Consider the following 7,032-nt stretch of genomic DNA (forward strand, 5'->3'; position numbering starts at 1 on the left):
GTGCAGTTCCATAGTGAGTAGATACAGCAGGGAGCAGTATTGGACCAATACAATGTCCATTGACTCCCATTATAATTTATAAAACATTAATATTTAAAAAAAAACTATAAGTTTTACAGGCACCAAAAGGCATAGCCATCATTTGGCACAGGAGCTTTACAGATATAAATTACAATGGCAGCTCTAGGACAAAGTATGCAGGAGGAGAAGCATGGCAAAGTGGAGATGACTTGGATGGGAAACGAATCACAATTGTAAATACCATCATTATTTAAAAAGACCTGTGCAGTGACTCAACAAAAGAAAGAAAGAGGAGTTGTGTGTCTGACTTGTGTCTGTGTAGATGAACTGTAGAGTTGATGGTTGGATGAATCCTGCTGACGGTTGGTGTCTGAACTGCTGCTGGATGACGATCATCTGGATCTTCCTCCTGGCCTTCAGCTCCTCCTGACACACATCTCAGCACTGACCCTGTAGAATTCAGGAATACAAGACAAAATACTCAGATTTATACAGAAATATAGTTTTTAACAAAGGTACAACAAATACTGCAAACATTAAAGGCCAGGATTGATGGAGCACAAAATAAAGATTGTGTTTATCATTTACCTTGTTAATGACAGACGGTAGAATAATGACAGATACATGGTTCACGTTATAAAATAAACTAATACTGTTCTTGTCAGGTTGTCAGACAGGTCAGTTTATTCAACTAACAAGTTTTCTTCTTCCAACAAGTGAGTTTTTAAGTTTTCCAGACAAAAAGAAGAAATAAAATCGTTCCAGCTATAAATGCTTGTTGGTATCAGATACATCTTGACTCACTATCAGCAGATTTATTTATTTAGTTAGTTATAAAGGTTATTCATTGTATATATGTATGAAGCTGAAGAATAGTCCTGCCTGATAAAAATAAATTATTTTACCAACTCTTTGTATCCTGAAATAATTTGTACTTATTTTAAGAAGATTGGTACAGTTTACAGAAAACCTTTGTAAAGTTATTTGTTATATTTTAAAGTTACTGACATAAAAACCATCTATATGTATATTTGTTTACATATATAATTAAATATGCTTTACAGATTAATTTTATTTATTCATTAAAATATTTTTAGGCTCAAGTCTGCTTGATAAAATACTGTAAATGGATAAATATCCAGGTGTTCAGGATGCACAGATTTGTATGTTAAAACACAAGTGAAGTACAAAATGCTTCATTTTGCCACAGTTAGTCATTTAAATCAGTTATTTATTCTAAATGTTCACAAACCACAACATTCAAAATGTCCTCAGCTTTAATTTGAACCATGATTTATTAAAGTCAAGCAAGAAATAAGAACTTTATCAGAGTTTTTCTACAGGACAGCACCTCAGAGCCTAGCCTAGCCTAGCCTAGCCAGCAAGCTGAAGCTAGCCTGGTGCTAACACTGTTTGCTAACAGTGGTGACCTGACAGGAGCACACACAGGTTAAATGTGACACATTTCACAGTGTTCAGTTGTTATTTAAACCTCCTCCTACCTGGAAACGCTGCACAGCCTCACCTGCCTCCTCAGGTAGCTCACCTGCTGTGTGACGTCATTGGACCGTACCACTTTGAGAGATGGGGGTGGGCCCAAAGGGGCCTCTTCACACGGCTTACATTCAATATTTTGTCTTGAGAAAATATGTTAGTTTTGTATTGATAACAGTTTATCTAAACATGCTTTAAATCTGTTGTTGTCGTGAGGATTTGTTCTCATGAACCTGATTTTTCCACATGTGACCTCTGGAGGCAGCCATGTTGGAAAACCAGAGCTGAGAACCAAAGAGGTGTTTTTGTGTTTTCACCCCAGTAAACATGAACATTTTCAGACCAGTCTCATGCAAACAGCTTTTCATTCCAGAAATAGTTTGTTTTATATTTTTAAATCATATTTAACTTCACAGCAGTAGCTCTAAACCCTAAAACAATAAAAAACTGAATAACGTGAATAAATTCAAACAAACAGCCTGAAGTTAAACTAGATGCAGTTTATTCAGGAGACTTTTATCCAGACAGTAAAATAATTCGGTGTTAGCAGGAAGTTTACTCTGAAAGAGATGAAAATATCAGCAACAGATTTAAAATAAAACAAGAAACCAGTGATCCCTCCCCAGAAGCTTCAAATACTAAAGTTTTTACATTTTATTTTCTCATAAATAAAAAACAAAATCTCAGTAAAATTACGTGAAATGATGGAATAAACAAAGTTTCATTTTCAAGTTTTGTCCACCACCTGGAGAACTAACACATATACACTATTTATTGTAAAAATGTTAATGCTGCTTTATTTTGGCGGTGTAAGTGGGCGGGGCTACACCTGTTCAAGCCTTTTACCAAAATAAGAGACAGACATTTAAAAAGCACCAACAGTAATTTGAGGCTAAATAAATACTCTGACATTTACAGTAAAATGTAAAACAGTTCAGGTCAAACATATTTACAACGAACAAAACCAGAACCAGAACCAGAGCCGGACTCTGAGCAGAACCAGAATAACCACAGATATGTTAGTTTACATTTACAGGAGAAAAAAACATTAAAATAATGAATTTTAAAAAAGTTTGAGAGGAGGAGGAACCAGTCAAACAGAAAAACAGGAATGGCCACTGGCAGGGCTGGATGAGGTTTGGAGCAGCCATCTTGCTAGGAGCTACATGTATCACAGCTTGACAGTTTGTGCTGCTGTCACCGGTCCAATAACACCAAGAAATAACTTTATTTCACTTAAACATAAAATATATCATGTACATTATGAAAATGAGGGAAAAAAAGAGTATGGTGCAATGAGCCTCCTGCCTGGATCAGACAGGCCAGAAGAACCTACCACTTCAGGTAGCTAAAGTTCAGCTTAGTGACAAAACGACCGAGTGCAGGTTGGAACTAAGCACTCCACATAGCTCCTTCCAAGATGGCAGCACAAAGTCTCACACAGACAGCACTGTGCCTGCGCCTTCATGTTTCCGTGGGAGAAACAGTCACAGCAGCCAATCAGATTACAGAACATGTGACATCACGGTTCAGATGATTGTTATGGTTTTCAGTCAGGAGCAGAAATAAAGAAAACAACCCTGGAGTGCAGAAAAACTGTTCTGGAAAATGTTCACATATTTTATAAAGCTGCACTAATCACATGTGTCCATACTGTTTTCAGATAACATCTAATAACAGTTAAATCATCAAAAACACCAGCTCCTATTACAGACTCCAGGTGTTCCACAGGGTCGTGTACTCAGTCCCTGATATTTTAAAGTTTAGGGTTTTTTAGGCAACTGTTTTGGAGTGCTACTGTTCTTTTCTAATTATAATTTAAAAATCCCACAATTTTAGACAATGCATCAAATAAAATATGTTCAATGTCTTTAAGGAAGTTTCCTGTATAATGGTTCCCCAACGTTTTTATTTATGTGACACAAACTTTAGATGACAGGCATATTTTTACAAACAGGAAGTTGAAACCTCCTGGGACTTGAAGTCCTCACCTCCCATAACATTTAGTCTAAAAAAAGCTTTTTATTTTATTTTTATATTATAGTTGTGCAAAAATTCACATCTGATAAGAACACAACATCCAACCTGAAAACAAACTGAAAGTTTCTGAATCCAGCCTAAAACCCCACTGGGCTTGTCTGGATGAAGAAAATCTAGACTTCACTTTTAGGTTTGTTTTTCATAAAAACTAGATCTACAGTCAGATTCTGCTCCACTGTTTCAGGTTTTAGATGTAAAAAATTCTCCCTGCTGCTCATTTTAAATGAAGAAACAGGATTTTTTAGAAATAATTGAGCTCTGTATGTTTTTAATGAGTCCTGCCTGTTGGTGTTTCAGACATTAGGCTGAAACATTTCTGGGACTCTTTGCTTCAGTGTTGTCAGAATTAAAGCTGGAAAGGAGCTCTGAACTTTAGGAAACAAGGTTATTTAAGAGACCAATTTTTACCTGAGTATTGTTTTATTTTCTTTACCTCTGAGGGACTGAAAGTTAAAAACGTGACTGAAGTCAGAGTTAATGTTTCAGAAACAAGAGTTCTCTACAAATCAAAGTTTACAGAAACGGTGGCATCGGTTCAAACGTGTGTCCACTCAGGTGCTGGTCCACTGTGACTGAGCAGCTGTGACCTTTAACACCTGTGTCACCTGACGGAGACAAACATGTGGCTCTTCCAGAAGACAGAACCGTCACATGGCTCAGGGTCCGTGTCCACGCCCCCTCACTTCCTGTGGTCAAACAAGCTGTCAGAGATCATCAACCAGCAGAATCAAAAGAAACGACCTCAGCTGCTCTGATGAGCTGCTGAAGAGCAGCAGCAGTCGCAGATGGCTCCTCCCCCTGATGACATCACCAGGGTTTAAGTTGAGCCTGGTTCACAGTGGTGGGTTTAGGCCGAACATAAAGAAACTATTGTTACTTTTTGTGAGAAGTTTTGTTCTCAAACATTAGATTCACTAAAAAAATGAATAAATTTGGAAGTAGTAGCACTCTGTACCTGGTGTGGTTAACACTCAAAAATCTGAGTTTTCTCTGGACTTGAACGCATCACAGGTCCAGTTTCTGAGCGGACAGTAAGAACTGCAGGAAGCATCACACCCGTCATGTTATCCACACAGGCTTTTAGTTAAGCGCAGTTTACTGGGTTTTTATTGTTTTTATTATATTTGTAACCTGTTTTTATTGTTTTTAGTTATTTTGCTCTCTGTTAAACCCTTTATGATGTTTGTGTCTGTAATAAATAAAGTTTACTCACTTATTTACAAAATGGATCAATGTAAACTGCAGATAAAGTGTGCAGAAGGAAAGTGGCTGCAGCTGCAGGCTTCTGGGGTGTTTGGGGAACAAAGCTGAACCGGTCCATGTGAGTGAAGGTGTTAGTGTTGTGCTACCAGCAGGCAGAGCGCTGATGGTGACACAGCCACTCCGTGTCGAGTTGAACACAAAGCATGGAGCTCAGGCTGGATTATATGCTGTAAATATTCTTAGCTGCAGTTGTAATCTGAGTGCTGCAGCTCCTTCGTTCTGTCGGTTAAAGGTGTGTTTCTGTGGATCCTCACAGATCGGTGACAGAAGATACAAACATGCTCAGATTTCATTCTCATCACCACGTAAATAAGTTCAGGCTCAGGATTTTTCTTTTACTTTAGTTTGTCAGCTTTTATGTTTTCACTCAGTATTTAGAACAAGTTTTCTACAGCTTTATTTATCAAAGATTTGTTTTTTATAAAGTTAATATTTCTGTTTCTGTGGGCAGTAAAATAAATATGTAAGAATTATCCACAGGGACTCTAACGAAACATTTGTGTACTTCTGTACTTTTATGATCGCAGGACATTGATGTCAGATCAATGAAAGTTCATGTGAGTTGTAATTAAACTGAGTTTAACATGATAAATGACATCAGTTGTATTGAAGTGTGTTGCAGCAGCAGCTGTCAGTCTCATGGTGCTACACCACACACACTGCAGGAGCAGCCTGCTCTCTCTGAGGGTCTTCATGTGGACCCTCGGGGGTTGATAACAGGCTGAAATCCTGCAGTGTGAAGCAGGCGTCACACAATAATCTGACTCTGATGGCTGAAGCTGCTCTCTGTGCAGAGTGAGGAGCTGTAATAAACCACAGCAGTTTAGATCTGGTCTGTCTGTTAATCCAGCTCCAGGCTTGCAGAAGCTTGGAGCTGTGCGTCTCATGAGGACAGTGTGTGGAAACAAAGGTCGAGCAGTGACCACCACCCTCCAGCTGGATGGACCTGGACCTGCAGGACGTCTTCTGAAAGAGCTGAACATGTCTGCCTCCAGAGGGACGCGTGTCCCTTCGTCCCTCGTCCAGGAGGAGTGACAGTTTGTCCTCCCGGCAGGAGGCGGAGCTCCTCCCCGTCACTGATGAATGCAGACTTGACACTTGGCGGCGTGCTCCTCCTGCTGGGTGGGCTCGCTCAGCGTGGTGGGCGTGTCTCTGAGCGTGGTCAGCCAGAAGCTGTAGATGTTGGAGAAGAAGTGGCAGGTTCCTCGGGCGCCCTGACACTCCACGAAGGGGTGAGTTCTGAACTTAGGCAGGCAGCTTCCTGAGGACGTCAGAGAGTGGCCCCCACCTTCATCACCTCCACCTGTGTACTGTCACACACACAGGAAATGACATCATCACGTTTTCACTCAGACAAACGTCAGGACAGGAGAAAACTAACACACTTGAATCTGTTCATCTTATGTTTCAACACTGGATGTAAAAAACAGGAAGTACAGCTGGCAGATAAGCCCCGCCCCCTCCTGACATAAGGCTTCATGTTAGACTTAGGCTGTGTCCAAAACGGTAGGCCGGGTCCTCTGAAGGACCCAGCCTACCCGGTCTAGGCGGGCCGCGTTCTTGGTAGACCATGAAGACCGGAAAAAAGTGTCTTGAATTTGGACAGTCTAGACCCCCCTCCTTACCCCGGTGTACGTCCTGTCATCTAGCCAAGCAACTGTGACAACGCTAAACAGAAGTAAACTTAGATCAAAATTAGAAAAATATCAATACATTAGCATTATTAATATCACAAAACAATAAAATTAACTTAAAGGTATCATTTGAAGAACTAATGGACCCGCTGTAGGTTCATGTTTATTTCATGCTTTTTTATGACAAAAATAATATTTAAAAACACGTTTATACAAATGATAAAAGTATTAAAATTACAACCGCAAAAAAATATAAGTTTTATATCGCAATATTTTTTATTTAAAACGTATTCTTTTCTCTCGCTTCGTCCACCATTACTAGCATAAACAAATCTCCCGTTGGGCCGCAGTGCATTATGGGATATGGTGGGCCGGGAAGGATCCATCAGACCTGTCCTTTGATTCAGGCCAAAGGAAGGACACATTTGTCGGCCACATCGGAGGAGTTTTTGGTTTTGGACGGCCTTCGTTGTGGATCTGTGACGTATGCAGCCGACGAATTCGGCCTTTGGAGGACCCGGACCACCGTTTTAGACACAGCCTAAAGCCCCTTTTCCATGGTGTAGTGTCGGAACGGTCG

Source organism: Austrofundulus limnaeus, unplaced genomic scaffold (genome assembly GCF_001266775.1).
Source record: "Austrofundulus limnaeus strain Quisiro unplaced genomic scaffold, Austrofundulus_limnaeus-1.0 Scaffold2037, whole genome shotgun sequence".
Taxonomy (NCBI): domain Eukaryota; kingdom Metazoa; phylum Chordata; class Actinopteri; order Cyprinodontiformes; family Rivulidae; genus Austrofundulus; species Austrofundulus limnaeus.